This window comes from Pollicipes pollicipes, unplaced genomic scaffold (assembly GCF_011947565.3).
Source record: "Pollicipes pollicipes isolate AB1234 unplaced genomic scaffold, Ppol_2.1 Scaffold_5724;HRSCAF=6776_pilon_pilon_pilon, whole genome shotgun sequence".
Taxonomy (NCBI): domain Eukaryota; kingdom Metazoa; phylum Arthropoda; class Thecostraca; order Pollicipedomorpha; family Pollicipedidae; genus Pollicipes; species Pollicipes pollicipes.
Genome location: NW_023596746.1, coordinates 38,928,828 through 38,930,899, shown reverse-complemented (window position 1 = coordinate 38,930,899; position 2,072 = coordinate 38,928,828). Strand labels below are relative to the sequence as shown.

Genomic DNA, 2,072 nt, shown 5'->3' with positions numbered 1-2,072 from the left:
CAACACCCCATACAGTCGTGGATTGTTCTCTTTAAAGCATTATGTGTGGCTTAGTGGCTTTGACAATAGAGCACAACAAAATTATAAAATGGGTGCAGACATTTGGCCTTTTTTGCAACACGAAGTCAAACTTTCATCACGAATGTATATCATGCCATGCTGCCTATTTTTGCCTAAGCATCTTGGTAGTAGTATGAACATACATGCTGTTTTCACTGTGTTTGAAGTGCATTTCTAGCGATACCTAGCGATGACATTGATGCATGAGTGGTAGATAATGACTTTGTATCCACCTCTCAAACTATTGCCATTAATTAATGGCCACTTGTGGAATAACCCACTCATTAACACGTTTAGCTCATTAATCTACAGTACCTTTCTATCGCCCATAACTGAATTCTACATATTTGCAAGATTGAAAGCTCTTTCACTCAATTGTTGCAACGAGTGTTGCCAATTCAGTTAATGCCTTGAAAAATTGAAGCATTTTCAATCCGGTAAATTTGTATGACCTGGCAAGTTGTAAAATTCGGTCCGTTTCTATTCTGCCCAAATCCTCTGATACGGTCCAATCTGTCTTCCCGATCGATCCGCCACCCGCGCCTTGATGTAATCCGTGAGATGTTCAAGCCGAGGCATAGTCTGGTCGTTGTGTGATCAGGTACGTGACATTTGATAGGCGTGTGAGATCTCTGGATAGCTCAGTCAATCACGCTTGTAGCAAAACCTGGGTTTGTGATCGAGAAAAATGTCGAAAAGCGAGTAAGCATTAGTCTATCATGGCTTGTTGAATAAACCGAACACCTGCAATTATATTTTCAGAAGACTGCCCGATATAATGTTCAATCAGCATCACACGATATACCAAAGGCCGTTTGTTTTTATCATACCGCCAATGATGCAGCAAGCATGACGCACGAGAAATTACATCAAAATAAAATAAGATTCACAAGTGTGAAACTTTTTCACTGATAACGGCCCCACGGCTGAAACAGCTACATAAGTCACATGCATCGTGAATGACAGACTATTGCGGCTGCAGCAGACTTTTTGGCAACGTTTTAAGTGTGGAATCGGGGGACAGCTCTTTCACGTCTGTATCATTTCACGTGTTTGCTTGAAGCATGTGCTCAACGACAGAAATTGTCTCTTGCCGTGTGGGTGAAACAAAGAGATTCGTCATCAGACGGCTCGAAAAGCACAATGTTGCCGCCAAAAATATATTTGGCGACACGCCACTCGCAAATCATAGTACATCCCAGTGAACTACTGCTGTTACTAAACATTTCATAATGAATGCAGTGATTTTTTTTTTTGATTTTTTTTGCTTGAGGTCTTTCAACCATTGCCTTGCGTTACGTTGAAGTTCGGTTACCATCAGCATCAACACTTTAAACTCATAATGTGTTTCTGCTATAGGCTCAGACATTAGCCAAATCTTACCGGCGAAAGTGAGATGTTTGAAATGCTAAAAGAGCCGACTATCTGGTCTTACATAAAACCCGCACTGAATGGATCGATAAACGTGCCGCCGAGAACTAGTTGCAGCCCTTGACCAGGCCTCATTGAAACCAGCATTGCGGTGGCCCTTCATCAGCGGAGTGCCGTGTGGCTTCTGTGTCGTCCTCCCCAGGCTAGGCGTCGCCATATCAGGCCAGGTCGACGGGCACGGCGTCGGCCGACCGGCCAGGCGCCGTACCCAGGTCCGGCCGCCAGCGACTTCCTAACGGGTCGCCGCGGGATGGAAGCCATGCCATACCCGGCGGGCGTGAAGCTAGCAAAGGGTGCGCGTCTGCAATGCGAGCATTGACCGTGCACGAGTGCTGGCAAAAACGGGCCAGCGAGCGCACGGAGCGCTTGCGTGCCGACTCGAGCACCTACCCACCTGAGCGACATACACCGACCGGCAGAGGTGAGCGGGACTGATGGGGCAGCGGCGCCGAGCATTGCGACCATCGCGCGCCCTGAGTCCGAAATCAGTAGCATTTAGGGAGAAGACTCTGGGTCTGACACGTAATTCGGCTCAATGTCGACACAACGTTGTAAGCAGCACTTGTAACAATCGTACTGCA

General features: G+C 46.8%; 1 protein-coding gene across 1 annotated transcript in view; it reads left to right on the top strand.

Moving 5' to 3' along the window:
• Positions 1-1,798: 1,798 nt before the first annotated feature.
• The window catches only part of LOC119103951 (uncharacterized), a 2,067-nt gene continuing 1,793 nt past the window's right edge, over positions 1,799-2,072 (top strand). Inside the window, exon 1 of the mRNA XM_037227662.1 lies at positions 1,799-1,912. The gene's annotated coding sequence lies outside the window, so the exon portion shown is untranslated. The remainder of the gene's footprint in view (positions 1,913-2,072) is intronic.